Here is a 22,041-nt window from a genome sequence, read left to right on the forward strand (position 1 = left end):
TTCAACAAGATGTCATTTTTGACAGGATTAACATCTTGTTTTCCGTTTTTTCAATATATGCTGAAGCAACTTATTATGTAGACAGGCAATAGTGGTAGATGGGCTGGAATGGGACGATTTCCATTTGGCAGACATGAGATTCACATAAATCTGTATGGTTAACATTATGCTTTGGCAAAATATTTCTCCAATAGGTGTGAAATAATGCCTTTTTCGGTCCTTTTGATTCTACCTTGATCCCCTGATTCTGCTATAAGTTCAGTGTCTGCAGTGAAGATGGCAATGAATGTAAAAAAATTAATGAAAGCACAGGTCCCTGTACATGGACACACTGTCCAGAACCAATGCACTAGTTTGCCATGATACACATTGTCTCTTGCCAGGCATTTTCTTTGTTTCTTAATCATTATAATGCAATACACTGTCCTCTTGGGCTGAGGTCAGAGCAGTGCAAAATATTTCTAACCGGACAAAATGCTAGAACATGCATGCAAAAAATAAAAATAAATAACAATAAAGCACCCTTAAAAATAGTAACCTTTATTGTATATAACTCCATTCTAAACAGACTGTACAGTGGCGCAGTGGTTAATGCTTGACTTGTCTTCCATTCACCAGCTACTTTGATGCCCCTCTCACATCATAAAAACTTTAAAGTTTAGATTTATTGGTGAATCTAAATTGGTATAATATTTAAGCATTATTTTCTACCTTTCACTTGTTTGCTTTTGGTTTAGACTGTTGTTCTCCACAACTCTAAACTGGATAAGCTGGTTCAGTAAACAGTTGAATGGATAGTCTGTATAAAGTGAGCATCATTCAAATAGGCTATCCCATCTGAGCTATTTCCATAGGAGCCTAAACACATCCTTTACAGTTTTATTGACTAGACAGATGGCCTCAGGCACAATCAAGGACCTGTGCCTATTAGTTATTCAGGTGACATCCAACTGGGAGCAGCTGAAACCTGGGGTAAAGCGCATTAGTTTTTCCTCCTTGTGCTTATAAATGTCTAGTCTCATTCAGTTTCCCTGTGCTTGGTATTCGTATTTCCTTTTTTTCCTGCCTTCATTTTAAGTAATGTCAGGTTAAAAATATGACTGGCTTTTGGAACAATAATTGAACGAAACTGAACATGAAGAGTAAGATCAAACCAGGTATATGGAGATGTAATGGAATGTTGGATCCTGTACCAGGGTGCCATCAAAAGGTTCACAGCACTATCTAGCTTACTTTGCCCACAATAATTATGAGACTGTGCAGATATGCAACAATCTATCTGTATTTTACATGCTGTCTTATGTTGATCAAACATTTGTCCATTTTTGAAGTTGCTTAAGGGTGCAAGTCCATCATCACTGGGAGCACTCATTCATATAATGCCAAATTGAAGTTGCTATTTAATTAACATACACATTTTTGGGAAGAAATTAGGAACAGAACTGAATGCTTCACCACCATGACACCCCAAAACAAATGGGTAGTCAAATAAAATTAGCACCAGTAGAAGAACACAGATGGGATGAGAGGATTCTGAATAATCCATTAGCATCTAGTTTCGACTCAATAGGCACCAGGCCATGGTCATTACAAGGATTGCTTGTATAGCTGTGCTGATCAACTGTGCCAGCACTGGACTATGAATGCTGCATATTACTGACTGAGCGTGGGTGGAGGAGATTCATGAAAATGTCACAAGGTTCCACTCTTTATGGAAAGCCTTTTCTCTTGAGTCTTTTGAATGCTGCAACTGAAGTATGTTTCAGACTCTTCAAGAGTGGCGTTGATAATTGGGCACAGCTGCTTTTATGCATTGCCAAGTAAGTGGATGGAAGAGAACAGGTTGCAGAAATGATCAGTTCTCATGGGTATAATGCCTTGTAAAGGGTTCACCCTATTGAACAGTGTCATGAGGTGTCTAAGTCTGCTGACTTGTAGTTTAAGTTTGTGTATTGTTTTTGAGAAAATCACTTATCCAAGCTGGATTGCCGCAGAGAATCTCTGGATTCTGTGATAATCTTCTTTTTTAAGAAGAATTCTTAAGTGCACTGCAGTTACAAATAACAAATGTTTGTAATTTCAGCTTGTCAAACATTTTGGCCAACATCTTAGGCAATTGGGAGGCAACCTATAACTGTTACTTAATGAGAAAAGAGATATGAAATCAATGCACTTTATATTAAAAACAAAAAATGTTATTGGCTGTGGACCATTAAACAAACCTCTCACAAAATAGAGAATGAGAAGGCAGCATAATTTAAAAAAGCTTTTCCAAATGAAAACTAGCCCAATGGCGCCCCAGCTTAATAATTTTCCCTTATATCATTTTCGCACTCTGTGTGCACATTGCATGTTCTCCTTTGTATTTCACGGACTTTCTTTCATGCACTCCAGTTCGCTCCCTCATTCCAAAGATGTATGTGTTTGGTTATTTAGCATCTTCAAGCTATGCCTGTATTGACTGGTGTTCCAGCAACAAGTGCTGCTTTATACCTTGCCTTTCTTCTAAAACGCAAAGGTTGCATTCTATATTCCCTCTAAACTGCGCAGTCGCATGGATTTTCTCTGGGTGCCAATTTTGAACTGCTGCACAGCTGCTCACCGCCCCACCCAAGCAGCAGTTTGAAAGCAGCCACCACTCCTGAAATTCCATGGGGGACCCAAAGGGTCATCATTCTTGTGCTGGTGATTCATGAGGCTCAGTATTCCATGGGGTTCATAGCTTGTTGTTCATGTGTTAGTGATTTGCAACACTCAGTGTTCCATGAAGGAATCCCCAAGGATGCTTTGCTCTGCTGTACAGTCAGTACCAGTTTGTATATTATTCACATCCAGTCCTCAGCAAATAAAATTAGAGGAAACACTAGTTACATTACTTTATAATTTTTTGTTATAAACATGATATTTTACGTGAATATAAAATGTGTGTATGGTCACCAATGCACACATAAATCACAAATTCATCTAATGGTCCATTCAATCAATTAACGAGTTCCACCACTTGCCCTATAGCATCCTACCGCCACCTCTTCTAGATATCCCTTGATCATAGTGCAATTTCTTATTAAATGTTTTGATATCTAGGCCTATTTTTCCTCACAGCACCATAACATGTATTGTAGCTTTTGGAGATCTGTCTACTGAATGATTTTTTTGCAATGGGCATCTAGGTTTACTACAAGTTATACATATTTGTTCCGTTTATGAATAATTTAATGCAGATGTGGATGGAGCAGTGACTATTCGAGTAGCAAGGCAGTGACCAACCTTTGCACTCACAGTTGGTCAAGGTTAGACCTGTTGTTTGAGGAGTTTAAAATATTTAATAGGGTATATGACATGGATTCACATGAGAATATGCAGACTCCACACTGGCAATGAAATAGGCTTGGATCTGAACTTAGTTACCAAGGATTGTGAAGCAACATCTACAATGAATGTGCTTGCTATACAACACATACATTTCTCTTTAAAAAAAAACAATTTAAATGAATATCCATCCATTATCCAACCCGCTACATCCCAACTACAGGGCCCCAGGGGTCCGCTGGAGCCAATCCCAGCCAGCACAGGGCACAAGGCAGGAATAAATCCCGGGAAGGGCGCCAGCCCAGTGCAGGGGGCGCGCACACACACCCACCCAAACACCAAGCACACACTAAGGACAATTTAGAATCGCCAAATCCACCTAACCTGCATGTCTTTGGACTGTGGGAGGAAACAGAGCTGCGAGGCAGAAGCGCTACCCACTGCGCCACTGTACCGCCCTTAAATTAATAGATATAGTCAAAATAACATGGAGAAAAGCTAAGGACTTCTTATTCACATCGAAAGACACCATGTGTACTGGGGATTTTTAGTCACTTGCTAAACAGTCTTAATCCCAGGACAAACTTCATAAAAGCAACTCCTACAAGAAAGTTGTACAGAGAAATGGGAATTTTATCAGTTGATTCTAGTTTGGAAGCCATTAATATGTAATGCCTGTTCATGCACCAATCAAAGCAACATGAAATAGTAAGGAAAACATCCTTTACCACTTTGTGCTCTTTCATTTCATTTGCTGTAATTTCCACAATGAACTCGCTGCCATGGGCAACTCTTCCAGAGACCTGATGTCAGCACTTGTGCTGTCAATGAAATATTCAGTCTACACCATGAACATTAAGCACATGGAGAAAATATAAAATTCAACCTATCAAACACCAAAACAGAACATTTGTATTACAATAATCAAGATTACAAATGTAGCAGGAAATAAAATTAGGGAGCACAAAGAAATAAAAAGTCCATAATAGAGTAAGCTTTCCTAAGTTGGGGGTGTTCATAAAAATGTAATGATTTACTTAATGAGACCGAATTACATAATAAGCAAGAAAAGTTGTGTCACTAGGTTGTAAGTGGTCCATAGAGGCCTGGATCCCAAGTAAAACATCAGAAATCAAAAATACCATCATACTGGCAATCATTGACCTTGAAATAATCTAAAACAATACCCCACATGTTTATGTTTAAAATTTGTCTTTTTTAACTTCTGGGAGTAGTTCTTAGAAGGCTAGGACTACTGGTAAAGAATCAAATATCAAAAATATAAATACATAAAATAAGTAATTCTTATGAATACAATTGACATATTTAAGAAATCCTTATATTTCTCACTTTGTAAAGAAGATTTTTCTCAAATTAAGGATTTTTTTTAATAAAATACAAATATGGTTAAATTCTCTTTCTGCAGAAGAGTTTGCAGGTGTGGATTGCTCTCTTGTAGATGTTTATAAAATGTTTTCAACTCAGATAGTACCATTATTGTTAGCAAAGTTTATAGAAGCAAATAGTAAGGAAGCCATCTTTCGTCCCGCGGTCTATATAAAATTTCTGTCCATCTGGCAGCTACAATTACAGGATGCTCACTTGCAGGTGAATGCACTTCATTGTTTTTCAGAAATTAAAGGAAAAGACCTTTCACATTAATACTCTTAATGCGTTGTTGAGTATATTTAAACAGTCAGTGATGTACAATAAGAACAAAAAGATATGTAAAAGTACTGCTGAGAGAGTTAGCAAAGCTGAAAAACATGAATCGCCAAAAAGGAGTGAAAAGCAAGTTTAAAAAGAAAAGCTGCAGCAAACCATACAAAGAGAACAAATGTAACTGATGAAGAAGCACGGAGCAAAGTGAAAGTGAAACAGCAGCCTAAATTATGATCCAAATGAAAATGATGATTGCAGTATGTCTTAATAACCAGAATTGACTTGTCACCTTCTGATATAGATCTACCTTCCAGATTAAGATGCAGACTGTTTCCTGTGAAACCTATATTTTCCACGACTATGAAGAAGACACAAGGACATACCTTATAAAAGCTGGCTTTTTTTGCCAGCTTCCATGCTTGGACATGTTAAACTGCATGTAGGCTTCTCATGAGTCAGATGGGCATATGATATGGAAAATATTGTACCACAGGTGCCTTAAAAAAATAAATGTCAAAATCCAGCACTTTGGCATATTACATTGCACACTTTCTCACAAACCCACAGTCATTCTCAATGGGTTAGAGTTGCCAAATCACCTAATAGCACTTTTTTAGCATATGAGTTGAAAATCTATACATACGCAAAAAGATTGTCTCCAAGAATAAAATGAACAGTCTGTTAGTATAAACATTAAGCATTGCACCAACAAGATACCCTTTAATAACAATTAACAATTAAACGGTTTAAACAAGAAATCTGGGGGAAAGAATGCAATGATGAATCTTACCCAAGCATTCTAGATTTTACTGTGATTCAAATTTGCTAAAAATGCTCAGTTATATTAAATGAACACTTTGAATGCTAGGGGAAAACAACCAGTCCTATGAATCTGACAGCCTGCATTCTTTCAATAAGCAAAGTAATAAGATTTAAGATTGCACAGATCAAAGATCCCTTGCTTGTTGGCTACCTCGAACAGTTAGCAATGTTCCCCCTTCCATTAAGGAATGTTTCTAAAGATGCAAAGGTAAATCAATTAAGAAAAAAGACCCCCTTAGATTAAAAAGCCAAAAGCAATCATGCTTTCAGATATCTGGACAAGCACTTGGTAAATCCGCCCTCCTGATAGCTAACATGTTGTTATCTGGGACATGTTTAGTCTGACCTTTCAGAGGTCAAGTGGAGGTCATAGTGCTGCTGGTCCAATTAGCTTCCTCATTAACACAACTTCTTAAAAGTGTGAAAGAGCTTACATCAGGCACTAATTATACAGAATAGATGGAGTTATTTAACTAATTCAACTTTGAAAATGTTTTTTAACAAATTTTAAGAGAATGGGCTCTGCAAAGGTCAAGTCACCAAAATGCAAATCATCTCACTACTGAACAGTTAAAAAATGCAGTGTGCTGGCTCCCTACCTATAGCTTCCCAAAAACCACTCATAGCAATTATCCCATATATAATTATATTTCAAGTGGCCATTACTTGTTTAGTATGCAGGTCTGCCATCTAAGGTTTTCTGGGTGACATATCAAATAGAGCAGCGGTTTCTATCATGACTCAAGTTCTTCCATAATTCTACAGGAATAGACATCTAGAAACAAAACATTCACTATTGCTAACCTTAAAAAGTTTAGACTATTCATGGTTAGATGGCAAGGTCTTTCAGTTATCCAATCAATATGACTGATAACCTCTCAGCTGGGGTAGTAGATTTCCTTGTGCCAAGTGGCTAACCTGCAATAGGGTGTCCCTCAATTCATCACCAAGGGGAGGAAGCTATAATGAGCAAAAGAACAGATGGAAACTGGGTTGAGTGCTGGAGTAGGTCCCTAATTTTCAAGACTGGAATAGTGATGAAGGATGTCTAAAAATGAATCCATTGACCAAATGTGTATTAATAGAGGGAAGCCAAACTTTGAAGGATGCATCTGCATACAGGACTTCATGGCCAATCAAATCCACTACAGCTACAATACACTACGGAAAAGTGTAGCACAGAAGATTTTTAGTCTCCTCTCCTGAGCAAAATGTATAATGATCCTTGCTCCAAAAGGATAATAAGATGTGTTTTAATGCCTGAGGCCTTTTCAGCTGTACTTAGCCCATCTTAACCACGAAGCTGCATTTCCCACAATAGTTTTTTTTTTTTGATCAGAGACTAAGATAAATGCATTGGAGAAACAAGAAGAACACAAGATGAGCAGGAGGTTACAGTCATAACAAAAAGAGACTGCCCAGCTGCTAGTGAAGTCAAATGACCCAGTGCAAAGAGGATTGCAGATATGTTGGCTAATTATGCTGAAGTGCCACAGTGATCCATAATCCTTAGTAAGTCCTGTGGTGAGGTGCCGTTTTTTGTCTCTTATGACCTAAACAACTATGATAAAGACAAATGCAGTCCAATAACAATTATGATGGAACATGTATAAATGTAAATTTATAGCATCTTTCAAAATGAACTCCATCCCATGGTTCTTTACAGTATGCACCAGCTAACATTAACACAGCTACTTATGTTTAAAAAATCTTCTGGGAGTGGCTCTTAGAAGGCTAAGCCTACTGGTAAAAAACTGAAGTATCAAAAATATAAACACCTGTTTATAAAATAAGTAACTCTTGTGAACACAAATGACAAAACTTCTAAACTGCTACACTTAGGTAAGTGAAATGACTTGCCAGGGTCACACAGTAGTTGAGTCATGGAGACTGAACCTGTGACAGTCTGGTTTGCAGTTACTCTGCTGGTAAGATCTTCTTTGGTATCCTTGACCTTTGAAGACCAATTAACACAGCACGCATGCACACAATGGGAATACCAAGTTCCAGATCTCTGCCATATCCTCCAGGTGTGGCTTGGCAGGTTTACTCTGCCAACAGCTATTAACACATTTTTATATACCAGGTGTTAATCTGACATTGCTACTAAAAGGTCACAGTAAAATTATGGGTTTGAGATAAAGCACCTGGAATTTTACCTGGAATTTTACCTGGAAGTCTACCTGTCCAGTCCGGTAACATGTTCCTTACTTCGGTGCATCAACTTCAAACATGCTTGCCGCCACCACTCCTGCACACTCTGTTCATCTCAATCAATTCTGAGAAGCACACAAAAGCAACTTACTATTCTGTTTAGAAAAGTGGACAACTCTTCAGTTTATGAAACTCTTGGTAATGTTTCTTCCATCCATTTGCATACCTGGAAATGGCAAAACCAGGTTTTCCTTTTCACTTCACGAGGATCTTAGAACCACACCTGAAATTTGACTGAGCATTTGCACCCTTTCACAAGTCCCGTTCAAATCCCAGTTACTGGTTAGCGTTTACTCCTGTCATGTGAAGACAGGATTGACAAAGTTATCTAGATGGTTCACAAGTTGGGAATGATAGGATTCAGCTAGATTTCAAGATTCAGATCCATGAGTATGTAATGCAAAAAAAAAAAAAAATATACATATTTTTCTCAATATAGCCCATTTGACAAATGAAACTTGGCAAATCGTCTTGGGAAATGAGGCAACCTTCATGCCATGTGATACCTAAACAGCAGAAAAATGGGAAATAACTGTTACTCGATTTCTTTCACACTAAACATTGAAATTTTCTGCTCAAATGGAATCCTTAGGCAATGCCTCTCACTACCGGTATTCACAGATACTGTTAATGTCGTACACATAAAACGGTGACTTTGCTCCTAATGAGAGTTACTTGATAAGGCTAATGAATATTTGTGGAATCTATGACATCATGGTACAAGCCTATATACAATGAGCTACTACCTCAACTGTTAGTAAATCGCTAATCTTATGAATTTACTAGAGTCACTTTGGCCACTATTGCTGGGTCTGTGTTTTTTTTTTTCCACTCACACAGGATATTTTTGATTGGTTTCCTCAGGAAAAAATGGATTTTTGTGAGCTGCAATTTTGCTTTCAAAAAGAAACAGTTTTTTTTTTGTCTATTTTTAAAAGAAAACATAACATCTGTACAATTGTGTTAAACTAAGTTTTTACATAGTTTAAGACCAGTAAGTGCAAAAGAACACATCTGCTACAAAGGCACATACAGTTCCAGAACGAGGTGATAAATATTTGCGTATTTATCCCCAGCCACATCCATCTCTCTTGAAACAAGAGTTAAACGCAACTGCTCCTTTTCTTCGAGGTTATGTCCATGTATTGGACTAGATTCTATAGGGAATTTTTGGAGACCTGGCTACCCTGCCTTTGGTCCACCAATTGTGCTATCACAAGAAATGGTTGATAAATGTACAACACCCCGACTTATATCTTCCACAGAAAGTAAAAGCAGCAACAGTATGCATTTTTTTTTGTAATTTATATGTGATGCTGTAAATATGACATTTTCTGTATAAGTAGAATGGAAAAGGTCTGTTATCCGACCAACCATTTCATTTTGGAAACTCATCCACTTCATCACTTGTGCACAACCGCAGAAGAAATTCCACTTCTACAAAAAAACACACACAACAAGGCACTCCTGAAACATTCCTGTTAGCAATTCTTAGAATGTCTAATTAAAAAAAAAACAAATGTTTAAGAAATTGCTCAACCTATGTGGTTGGTAAGTCATCCACAAACACTGCCAACAGTCAGGGCCTAGCCTGACCCTGAAGGCGCTGTTCAATCATTACTGCAGCTCGTCTTCCATCCCACCCATTACGGAGGGGCCAGAGGATATATGGCAGAGTAGGTAGTGCAAGCACTAATTTAGTAAAAGCTTCCAGTGCCAGGTAGGTCTTGACTTAAGCAAGGCCACTAGGGAATAGGCTGTGAAATGGCGTCATTGTATGATTTGGCTAATAAGGCCCGTGTGGTCCCACTGTCAGCAATGCAGCTCAGGGGACACCGTGGAGTAGAGTTGTTTCCGCCGTTTTGGCGGCATGCAGGCTCGGGGGTTTCTTTTGGAATGTTCAGGGAAAACAGAATTTAGCGGCTGATCATATCTTGTATGGTCCAAATAAGGATAACATGCGTCAAGTACGCCTCAGACAAAACTGCAGCGTTTTCAAGTCGCTCGCAGCCTGTGTGTCAGAGCTTGGAAACTGCTACCAGCAATCCGAAAATGTCCAAGCTTCCTTTTTTTTCTTTCGCCAGATTACTTGAGGTCAGTATGGCAGACGGAAGCATAAAATCCTCCCAGCTGTGCCCCGGCATAACCATCTGGGCGAGACAGAACTTGAGATCGCACACGAAAAGGAGGAGGGGAAAAAAAAACCAGAACGAGTTGCATATGGGAATAAGAGCATCGGTGCGGGCTGGTAGAATACGGGCTAGCAATTTGGAGGTTCCGATTTCAAGGCCACTTAGACAGCGTTCTCACATTTTCACCCTCGGCGGGTGGGGGAGGGAGGGATTAGGTGACAGAAATACGAAGAGACTTGCCAGCCGGAACGCCTGCATTGATTTATCGTTTGCTACATGTGAAGGACACCAGAAGCCCGTTTCTCTTTACCAAACCAGCAAGATCACGAGACGGTCGGTTCCAGCGAGTACGCGCCTCTTTAAGGTGATACCTGTAACACGTGTGTCTGAACGCCTTAGCCACACTTGACTGAATGTCGCACGTGTAAGCTGATTAGCGCTCGCCGGCAGATGATCCTCGTTCTGCACGTGTGTGCTGTTTAGTTCGCGCGTCTGCGCCGACTGGGACTTCTCACGTGTGTGCTCTTAAGACGCTTTTATTTGCTTTAGTCCCTGGGACTTGAGACTGTGCTGAGCTTAGGGGGTTGGGGTTGTTAAAGAATGTGTGTTTCCAGACAGATGTGTCTGCCTCCTGGTTTGGATCCCATATAGCGAGGCATCTTACAAAATACACTTTAGTCATCCTGTAATTGTGAATGACGACACCTAGTCACGAGCCCTTGGCGCAAAAGTGTCTTGTGAATGAGCTTCTTCAAACAGGTACTTTTCCTCAATTTACTTCCTTTTACTTAGAATTGGTAAACGACTGGAGCCTTTAGAGTTGGTTCCTGCCATGCACCAGACCTTTCCTGAACTGTATTATACAGATCTGTGAATGTTACATTTGAATCATCTTGTGTTCTGAAGTAGTTCAGTGGGCTGGCATCTTGTTCGGGAAAAGCGGTCAGGACATTCTACCTAAGGAGGGAAGACAGAAATGAACTGGGTATGCACAAGGACAAAAAAGGACTTTAGTCAAGACTGACCCCAGTGCTGGTACTTTTATACCCTAGACCAAGCTTATTAGTGTGCCAGCTGACTCCTTGGTAGCTAATCCATGTGGCTGGTCAAGCCCCCCAACTTATGATCTGTGCCCAAAGTGAATTCCTAATTCTCCTTAATGGAGGTACTGACCCTGACTGGCCCACCAAAATTGTCTGGCATCTAATCATCCTTGCATATTACCATATGTTCATTATCCTGATCGACGTAAAGCTCAGGGTGTGAAGATTCCAGGAGAAGAATGGAAGGTTTACGCAACAGACAACATGGTTTCAGATGGGGAGGTCATGTTTTACAAACCTGCTGGGATTCTTTCAAGAGGATAGAATAGCAGTGGTGCTTATGATATGAAATACTTTCTGGAAATTAAGATAAATTATAAGATCCTAAAGAGGGTAGGCATTAAACTAAAAGAATTGGGACTTCAGTGTATAGAATGCAGGTGGATGTGAAATTGGCTAAAACACAGGAAGCAAAGGGTGATGGTGCACTTATCAGAATTGGGTGATGTAAGGAGTGTTGACCCTCAGGGACTGGTGCTAGGGTTTGATGTTAGTTTTAAATTCGTAAATAATTTGGATAGGCATATAAATAACAAGCTGGTTGAGTTTGCATATAATATTAAGCTAGGTGGACTGGCAGATATGCTAACCTCCATTGATTCATTACAGTGGTAGTTGGACAGCATACAAGTTTGTGGCAGATGAAATTTAATCTAAGTAAATGTAAGATATTACATGTAGGAAATAAAAATGTTAGATTTAACTACACAGTGAGAAGGTCTGAAAATTGAAAAGCATACCTTTATGAGAAGGTTTTAGGAGTCATAGTGGACTCCTTGCTATCAACTTCCAGATGGTGTTCAGAGAATGTTAGGTTATACAATGTGTTGAGCACAACTCTTTGGATGTACTTAAGGTTCGTAATGCACTAGTTTGGATGCATCTGGAGTACTGTGTTTAGTTTTGGTCTAAAAGCTACAAAAAAAGACATAGCAGTGCTAGAAGAATTCCAGGGAAGAGCAAGTAGGCTGATTCCAGGGCTACAGGGGATGAGTTATGAGGAAAGATGAAAAGCGCTGGGGCCTCATGTATAACGCCGTGCGTACAATTCGCACTATAACATGATGTAAGCACAAAAGCCGAAATGTGCTTACGCACAGAAAATTCCAGATGCAGGCATCTGTGCAAACTCCAACTTCCGCATTCTTCCACTCCATAAATCCCGATCAGCGTGAAAACTAGTGCACGTGCCTTCTGTCCCACCCCGTCTCCTCCCAGAATTACACCTTTTTGAATATGCAAATCAATATAAATAGACCTTAATCTCAGTGTTCTGTGAAAAGGCAATGGCAAAAGCAAGAGAGAAAATATAAGACTTTCAGCAAATACCAAGTGGAGGCAAAGAAAAACATACTATTTGTTGTTTTATACAGTGGTATAATTAACAAAAGGAAGTTGATCGAGTGACATAGCGTGTTGGAGAAACAAGCTCAAGTTCACAAAGTCACACAGTGCCCGACATAAAAAGGAAGTTGTCATATATCAAAGTCGCTGTGAAAAGGCGAGACATAGCCCACCGTCTGAGTGTCATATGGAAGCTTATTAGGGTACAGCTAGAAAAAAAGGCACAGAGTAGGAAAAAAGCATGAAATGTTAACTTCAATCTCGAAATATTCACTTTAATCACGTAGTTTATTTTGTCATTAAAGTAGAACATAAACTTCATCTTAAAATCATTTAATTTACTAGTTTCTCAAATCCCACCGTAACTAAAGTAGCACATTAAATGCTTTTTGTATTTGATTTTCAATGTGCTGTATGTGTGTGATTCACTACGTGCTTCCGTTCTTTCTCTTTCTCTGACAGGACACCGAATCCATTACATTCGTGATATTACAGCTCTCTGAATAATTAAAATACTGAGATGTATACATGATATAATTTTCATGATGATTGGAATGAAAGCATGTTATTAAGAACATGATGGTGCGATGCTGCTGTGCCATGCACGACCTTCGATGAAATAATTTATTGTAGCAGTACTGTCTCTTTCAAAAGTACTAACCTTCAATTCTTGTCCTTACTTTTCTTTCCCCAAATACCCAATCACCACACAATTAGCTCTGTAATAGACGTTAAGGCATCTGTAAGCTTACACCGACAATTCTTCAAAACTTTTAAGGAACATTGAAATATCTTCATAGTAAGTGTTTAATTATTCTATCCATCTATCCTTCCAGTGTCGCGCCAGTCTCAGCAAACATACAGCGCGAGGCAGGAACAATACGTGAACATGCATGCGCTGCGGCACCGTGTCCTCACATGTTTAATTATTAACAATACAGATTATTTAAATTAAGTTAAAGTTTTATCTGTATATTATAATCAACATATTTTGCTGCATTTCATCTTACAAATGATACCGTCATCATATGTACAGTAAATACAATATGTGCTTTATAAAGTGACTCAGGTTGTGCAATATTATAACTGTAGTGCAAGTTTACAGTGGGGTAATTGTACTTAAGTACAAACAGTTGTACAAGGAGCAATTGATTGAGTGAGTTTATAGTTCTTGGGATGAAACTGTTTCAGAACCGTGAGGTCCATTCAGGAAAGGTTTTGAAACGTTTTGCCGTGGTTAAGGCAGCGTGGGCTTGATGCTGTATACCGATAATTCTCTTTCCGATCAGCTGCTGCTGTGATTCCCACTCGGATACAGTGATATAAATACTCTGAGTGGTGTAGTGAGAGTAATATGGAAAAAGATGATCTGCTGTGGCAATCCTTAAAGGGAGGAGCAGCTGAAAGAAGAAGGAGCATTGAGAGTAACAACGCTAAAGCAGTTATGGTATTTGGAATACTATGGCTATTCCCTGGACCATTATATTGTTACAAGTTAATTACAATCAGATGCATTACAGTAATCTATACTAATTAAAGGCAAAACCCTCACTGACTCACTGATTGACTGACTCACTCATCACTAATTCTCCAACTTCCCGTGTAGGTAGAAGGCTGAAATTTGGCAGACTCATTCCTTACAGGTTACTTACAAAAGTTAAGCAGGTTTCATTTCGAAATTCTACGCGTAACGGTCGACAACGTCCACTGAAATTTCACGAAATTTGGTAGGCGGCTTCCCTGCGCTAACCGAAACTGATGTACGTACTTTTTTCGGTGGTATGACACCACTGTTGGCCTCCATATTGAACTTTCCAACAGTCTTTGTTACCTATGGGCCCATCTTCAAGAAATTTGGTACGCGGGTTCCCAATACTAACTGAATACTACTTACGAACATATGTATGTCCATAGTCTGCAGCTCAGTCGCTGTGTGAGGCGCCGTTGGGTCCCCCATCCCCACGCCTCCCACGTTGTTGGCTGCTTGCCTATATAAGGACATCTGTCGCTATGGTCTCTTCATTCCCTTCCTTGCTTCGCCTCGGTATTCACGTCTCCCTGCTGATAACTGCAGCCTTTTTATTTAATCCACAGCTTCTCCACTGTTGTTTGTTTATTACGATTATAGTTATTGTTTAGGTATTTTAGACTTAGTTTACTGTTCAGGAACCCATTTCCTTTATCGTTCCAACCATACCCCCATTAACATGTCTATCAAGGTGATCACCATCGATCAAAGAACTGTCATTACCGAGTGGTTTTTATGCCCGGAGATGGCGCCTGTCTTTTACATTCTTTGTGTTACATATTGCATGGCCATATCAGGCTCACTCTTGATATCCGGAGGAACATTGTGTCTTATGTATTGAACGACTGGGACAGGTTCAAGGTGTGGACTGATAACAGTACAGGAGATAATTATACTACACAGGAGCACTAGAAGAGTGAAATGCTTAAGCCCATCACCTATGGTTCTGCATGTGAGTTGATGGCTGCCACTGAATTGTTCAGTTGTCGCTTTCCAGTGTACAGAAATGGCCAAATATTTTACACCTTTGGACAACCGCTAATGCCTCTGAAATATCTTAGTTTAAAAAGGTTTACTTTTCTTCTTAATAAAAATATTAAGGCAGTACTTCGCTGCTGCGAAGCGCAGGTATTTTGATAGTAAATTATATGCGGTTAATTTCAGTGTATTTATAAAGCCACGTCAGGAAAATAAAGAGTAACCACATAGAAACAGTAGCACTGCTTTGACGCTGGGTGCCGCCAGTCTGCAAAACCGAGCGGAGAACTTGAGTACGACAGGGTATGAGGTACCGTGGAAATGTGTGTAGCTTTACGCCAAATGTAGGTTTTATACATGCAACATTTCTGTGCGTACACACCATTCATACACGAGGCCCCTGAGCTGTTTCTGTTTAATTCAAAGATTAAGAGGTGACATTACTGAAATGATTATAAAAGAAGTTAGTCCAGTAGATCAAGTCTGTTACTTTAAAATGAGTTCAACAAGAACAGGAATGACACAGTTTGAAACGTTTGCAGGGTAAATTTCACACAAACATTAGGACGTTTTTCTTCACACAGAAAACCATAGACACAAGGAATAAATTTACTACATAGTGTGGTAGACGGTAGGACTTCAGACCTTCAAAGCTCGACTTGATGTTATTTTGGAGGAATTAGGTGGATAGGATTGGCAAGTTTTCTTAGGCTGATGGCCTATTTTTGTCAATTTCTCTAATATTTATAATGTTGCACTTTGTCATGTATTGAGATTAAGTTATGTGTATTTTGTTTTTGCTCATTTTGTGTTATTTTTCATGTCTATATTTGTATTGGCTTCATATGTGATTATGTATTGGTATAATGTTTCTTTAAATGTGAATATGTTCCATGATCTACGTTTGTGGAACCCCAAGAGGTGGGGCCATCTGCCCTTTAAATGCTACAGAGACAGGCAGGTCAATGGGAATCAATCATTGGACTTTTATTACTGTTTGTTGGTGGATTTTCTTCAGTTCTGATTACTTTTGCTTTGTGTAAGTATTGTGATTGCTGGATTGTATTTTTTGGGTCTTGTTCATGGTGGGTTTGTATGTGACTCCTTTTATGCCTCTCTTTGCTCTGTGGAAATTTTTTGATGCATTTTTAGGGTATTTTGAAAATAAATCCTTTTTTTTTAAGATTCTTTATTTGGCCCATCTGTGCACAAGCCAAATTGTTTTTTTACCCTACTCTTGTATCTAGTGAGGGTGAGGGTGAGGGTGAGGTCTATTTCAGGCAGGCAATAAAGGCCTGGCCTGGTCAGGTCAGTGAAGCCTTTATGTAGCATTGTTGGGACCTCACACCATTTTGCTTCAGAGGCTCCAAATCATAATACAAATTTCTCATGACTCTCTAAACCTCCTGCATCTCTGTTGTCATCATGCCTCTCACAAGCTGTGTGCTGCTGATCCTCCACAGAAGTGAACTTTGACACAAAATTAAGAATATGCAAGGGCCTACAACAGTTGCAAACTTAGGTTTTAACCATAAGTAAACCTCTATTTGTGGATGGTTAATTTTTACCCAAATTCATATGTATTTAAAAATTGACATATTGTAAAATATCGATCCATCCATTTTCCAACCCACTGAATCCAAACACAGGGTCACAGGGGTCTGCTGGAGCCAATCCCAGCCAACACAGGGCACATGGCAGAAACCAATTCAGAGTAGGGCGCCAACCCACTTCAGGACACACACACCAAGCACACACACTAGGGACAATTTAGAATCGCCAATCCACCTAACCTGCATGTCTTTGGACTGTGGGAGGAAGCCGAAGCACCCAGAGGAAAGCCACGCAGACACGGGGAGAACATGGAAACTCCACGCAGGGAAGCGATCCTGGGTCTCCTTACTGTGAGGCAGCAGCACTACCACTGAACAAAACTGAGAATATTGCCTATTTTCAATTAAAATCACAGAGAAGTTTGTAAACCTATGAAATTGTCTTATTAAACTGTGGATGTTAACACCATGTTCCTAAAGTTTTTCCTCACTCTACACCAGTGCATTTGCTGCTGCTGAATAAATTATTTAAAACTTTTGTGTTTCATGTTCTGATTCACTTTCTTTTCTTCCGCTCCATTGTAACCAGTCACAGTAAAGGTGCTGCCTGATTTACCCATATCTGTTACTGTACCTACACCATGAATTGCCTTTATACCTAGGATAGCTTTGACCTCATGGTTCTGTAATGGATGACACTACTTTAAAACAAAACAAAAAAAAAAATGAGAAGAAAAATAGTAATATAAAAAAATAATTATATAGTTAGTTGGCGCTCAATTTTGTCCAATATTTTTATACTCCCTTTACATTCAATTATGTCCTGGCATTTGATGTTGTTGGCTAGGTAAGGTTAAGCAGCTTTGAAGATGGATAGATATGTTTTGTGTTTTAAAAAAAATAGCAGAAAACACTGGCTTAAAAATATGTGCATTGGCAGTTCTTGAATTGCAATGGTGTTATTCATTTTTTAGGATTGTTTTTGTTTTGGTGTGTTTTGTTTACTGTAAAACCATATTATTCCCAGCTTCCTTACTAGTTCTCTGTTCATGGTTTTTTGCATTTGTAATTTCCCCCAATACTCTCATCATATTCATTTATAATTATGCATATTTACTGTATTCCACGTGACTGTCTCCAGTCTTTGCTAAGGAAATAGTTTTTCTTTGCTCTTTTTGTTTGATTATACTTTTGTGCTTCCCTCCTTTTCCCATTGATTTTGGAAGTTTTGTTGGCCCATTTTGTGTAAAAGGTTTGGTGGTTCCTCTCTTTCTTTCTGGGATTTTGTAGTTTTTTGCAAAGATGAGGGCTTCTGGAACAACGTACTCTGAACAGTCAAGGCCTAGATAGACTTGTTTGGCTGTAATACCAAAAGATGTGTTTGGGGAAAACCAAAGAGAGCATTTGATCAGAAGATACTGATACCCACTGTAAACCATGGTGGTGAAAATGTTATGATTTGGGGCTGCTTTGCTCCATCAGGGCCTTGGCAGCTCACCATCATAGAATCCACTATGAATTCTACATCGAACAAGAAAGCTTTCTGAGACAAATCTAACTTTTTTTTACACTCTAAAGCAGACTACTTCAAATTACAGGAATTTTTAATCCAATTTGCAGAGTCATCCTCAAGCAAATTTCTTAATTTGGATGGAATAACTTATTCCTAACTAATGGTATTACAACAAAAACTAGCAGAGGCTTGCAGGGATGCTTGTATGCTTTAGAAGATTTTTTCCATCTTGTACTGTCACATATACTGTATTGTCGCTCTGGAAAATGAGACTGAAAATAATGACTAGGATAAATTGGGTTTAAGGTCTTTCTTTAGCAAGTAAATACCATTTAACCAACTGCTGACCCTTATGTGACAAAGAATATTTGAAAACCTCCTCCGCTTAGGCAATGAATTTGTATTTGTATTAGGACTCCTGCCACATTTTTGTAAATGACCAGTTAAGCAGTTTTATAATTTATTATAAAAAGTGCACTACACAACAGTATGGGAAAAGAAGTGAGTATGCCAGCAGGTAATTGGCAATAGCCTTTATTCCATGCAGTTATCGGGTCAGTTCCCACCACTAACTAGTGGTGTGTGCCTGATCAATTGCATCACAGACATATGCTTTGGTTTAAAATTGAAATACTATACTCCTAGGCAATGTTAGGGTTGTTTTGACCCATGAAAAGACACTATTTAACAGTTTGAGTATTTAATTCAGGATAAACTGATGGGTTCATACTCCAATAAAATAGAATACACAGGCTTGTACAGTAGACCCGTCTACATTTCTTTTATGATTGTTTGTGGTTAAAGGATGGGAATGAAATGTGCTTTATAAAGACAACATTCAAAACCGCCCTTTAATAAAATATACTTTGTGTAGTCTTTGAATCAATACTCTGATAAAATGGTAATCTCATTTCTCGTTATGTTGTGCCACCATTGCTGGGATATACTGGAAGAACAACTTACAGAGATACACTGGCGCCAAGAAAATAAACCTTCTGTTCAAGTCCGCAAAAGCAAGGAGATGGTCATATTAATTAAGAAATAGCACTTAGACCACCCTACCATCTTCAGAAGAGGATAATGTGTTGAGTGGGTCAGGAGCTTTAACTTTCTTGGAGTGTCCATCACTGATGACCTAAATGAACAAATCTCCTCTTAGCTGAAGTCAAGAACGCTCACCAATACCATTCTTTCTTTAAATGCTGGAGTGAAGCCTGGATATCTCCATTTATGCTCAAAGAAGTATATAGTTTCTTCTTTGTGTGTATATATTTTACATATGATGTTGTTGTCTTTTGTGCATTGATGGTATTATTCTATCGCCACTAGTAATTTTAGAGATATGAATTTAAGAATTTTTACTGTACTAAGTGCACATGACAAACTTTAATGTGCCCCAAAAATTGAAGAGACAAACAGTGATGTGCAGCTAAAGAATGTCGTTCATATTACACTATTAACTAAATCTCCACGTGCTAATCCATTAGTTTTCTGTTTCATTAGAGAAAGAAATTGCATTGACAAGCATTAACTGATGATAGCTAATGGCCAAGAAAGTTGTTCAAACCAGCACCAGAACAGGCATGGTAACAGAAGTAGGCATCATAATGGAGTTCCATGTTTAGAAGTCATCAGCGCATGTCTCAGGGATTTCCTGGCATTCTATAGAGGGTAACGCATCAGTGTCATAGATGGAACGTATTTGCATTGGGCCTGCCACAGCCTTTTGCATAATTCATTAGTCATCCTATCAAAATGTTCTTTGGCATGTTCCAGAACCGCTCTAGCAAGCCTGACAAACTTCCTGTAGCCATTATTGCTAGCATCATATCATTGCTGTATCTATACAAGCAGTATAATCTGTGATACAGCAGACAGCCTTGTAAAGATCAACCATTTATTCTATATGATATTTAGTGGTTCACATGGAAGACAAAAACCTTATTATGGCAATTTTGATGTGCTATCAGAGCAGTATAATCCTTCCAAGGTCACCACAGTCCAGTACTGTGTGGATATCATTATTAGACAGTTGACCAGATATGCCAATGGCTGATATTAAAGAGATGCATAGATGACCACTGCAATCTCCTATGCTAGTTTTCATGCAAATGGCAGCACAATTTTTGTATCACATATAAAAGCAGTATTACTGCACATTCATCAGAGGGAATGTCTAAAAGAGAGTAGGCCTTCTTTTAATAGGTTAAAGGCATACAGTATATCTTATTCATCTGGACATATCATGAGTGATATAACGTGGGGTCACTGGATGTTTTGAGCCTTTTAGCATCAGACAATGTGTCCTAGATCTTGTGTTCAAGTTCACAGTTGATTCATTGACTTATCTTCTGTGCCTCCTATAATAGCAAGAAAATCATGTACATGCAGAGACAGTGGCCTGAAAAACTGCTGTAGCCAACCTGATTGGTACACACCATGCATGTCATTCCTGTCTATAGTACACATTGACCACTTTGTTATCCCTTTTTTTTCTCATGTGGCCTTCTCCATTGATTCTCCTCAGGTAAAAGTCAACTTGAGCATGATCAACTGCATTGATGTCTCAGGTTCCACAAGAGGGAGGGCTCAACAGCAGTATCTGGAAACATGAAGATTGACAAAAGGATTTAGCTCAGCTGCCAGTCTGTTGCTGCCCCAAGAACTCCTCCTAACTGGGGTATGGGCTGGAACTTCTTCCCCATTCTGATGAAAACAACTTTTTGTCTTCCTCCATGGATGTGCCTGCTAACATTTTCAGCACCTGTTTAAGGTGCCAGTAGTAGCATTCCTCCATTGAGGCATAATGAGTCTGTCTCATTTTAACAAAAAACAGTTTGTGGATTTTGGTGAATGTTATATACTTAACCATATCATGAAATTATGAGGTCTGGCCTACCAGAGATCAGGCCATGACATTTAAATGAACATAGCCTATACTCATCCCATCCATGCACCCAGTTGTTACTTTTTGTAACATCTAACTGATGCACTCCTCCACTTCTCTCCCTGATCATACCCCATCTCTCATAGTATATTGTTCTGAAACTGCCAAGATGTGCCTATCCTGGTACCACAGTTATTCCTTAGCTTGCACTCACTCCTATTTTTTTTCTTTCAGTATCAGACTGTGAAAAATTTGGATGTTTGGAATCTCTTTTCATCAAGAAGGATGAATCCATATAATGCTGAACTCATTTATGTAATTAGTATGGAGCTTTGGCCTGTTGCTCACCCAATGAAAAAATAATGTACAAGGGGGAGTCAAGCTGAAGTTGGAAAATGGGATTTATTAGAAAATGGAACAAACCTTAATAAAACTGATAATGTAATTTCTCAAAGTTGTCTCCTCCCTTCTCAATGCACTTGTGCCACCTGTCTGGAAGTACCTGGATTCCAGCAGAATAAAAGGTTCCATTTTCTAACTTTCAGGTTGACTCCCCCTCATAGTTTAAACTTTGTGGTAAGCCCTGCCCTGTGTGTAAATGACAAATCTTTTTCACCAAGGTCTCCGCAGTGGACCAAGAGGCTTCACAGACCAATATGGGACATAGATTTGGGGCAGAATGCCATGCTGGTTAATCCAGGTTTGGGATTTTAATGGCAGCCCAGACTTTATACACTAATTCAAGCCAAACCCATAACTTCTAAAATAATGGATGCTGCATCTTTTAGGGTATTAATCAAAGGGTACAGAGGCTTTTGTCGGTTGCTGTGTGAAGCCAAGAATCAGTGTCCCTACAACGGAGAAACTTCTTTTTCAACACATGGGACTTGGATTGAGATGGCCTGAAGCAAATCCTCTTTCGGGTCATAAAGAGTCTTAATGCTGAAATATCACCATATAGCCAAAGATGGAAGCTCTAATGGAGTGATTGGATGC

At 39.0% G+C, this 22,041-nt stretch overlaps 1 long non-coding RNA gene across 1 annotated transcript; it reads left to right on the forward strand.

The window, feature by feature from the left end:
• The first annotated feature begins 10,717 nt into the window (after window positions 1-10,717).
• LOC120524653 lies at window positions 10,718-21,429 on the forward strand. The gene is made up of 3 exons (XR_005632805.1): window positions 10,718-10,898; window positions 20,686-20,838; window positions 21,280-21,429. It is a non-coding gene; the product is annotated as an uncharacterized LOC120524653 (long non-coding RNA).
• The last annotated feature ends 612 nt before the right edge of the window (window positions 21,430-22,041 follow it).

The sequence above is a fragment of the Polypterus senegalus genome, chromosome 2, assembly GCF_016835505.1.
Source record: "Polypterus senegalus isolate Bchr_013 chromosome 2, ASM1683550v1, whole genome shotgun sequence".
NCBI lineage: Eukaryota > Metazoa > Chordata > Cladistia > Polypteriformes > Polypteridae > Polypterus > Polypterus senegalus.